Consider the following 664-nt stretch of genomic DNA (forward strand, 5'->3'; position numbering starts at 1 on the left):
TGTGGAGGACAGATTAAAGAAAGGAAAGATGATTCTCTTTGCCAAGGCTATCTAGACCATTCGTGTCCTCCAGAACCTTGCTCCGCTGCCCATCCTCTGCTTCTCTTGTTCGGGCTCCCCCTATTTCTTTATGGGCTCTTCCTTCACCAGTACCACCACGTCCATGCCTACAAACATGCTCAGGTATTCCCCAGCCTCCGAAAACCTTCCTTAATCCATCGTGTCTCCTCTTCTTCCAGACTGCCAAAGTCCCGGACAGCCGTCTCCATGGTCTGCTTCCATTCTCTCATCGCTCTCTCTCTGAACACAGCTTTCAGCCCCCAAGATCACCCGCGATTTCTCCATTTCTAAATCCAAAGGGCTTTTCTTCATTCTCCTCCATGAACGTGCCATCATGCACCCACCGCTTCCTCCTCGATTCGCTTCCCTCCAGGTTCTCTTTCTCTCCATCTGACCACTGCTTCTCAGTCTCTCGTACAGCCTCCTTTCTTTGTTTTTAAACCCTCACCTTCCATCTTGGTCTCAATACTGTATATTGGCTCCAAGGCAGAAGAGTGGTAAGGGTAGGCAATGGGGGCAAAGTGACTCGCCCAGGGTCACACAGCCGGGAAGTGTCTGAGGCCAGATTTGAACCCAGGACCTCCCATCTCTAGGCCTGACTCTC

Source organism: Gracilinanus agilis, chromosome X (assembly GCF_016433145.1).
Source record: "Gracilinanus agilis isolate LMUSP501 chromosome X, AgileGrace, whole genome shotgun sequence".
In the NCBI taxonomy this organism is placed as follows: Eukaryota; Metazoa; Chordata; class Mammalia; order Didelphimorphia; family Didelphidae; genus Gracilinanus; species Gracilinanus agilis.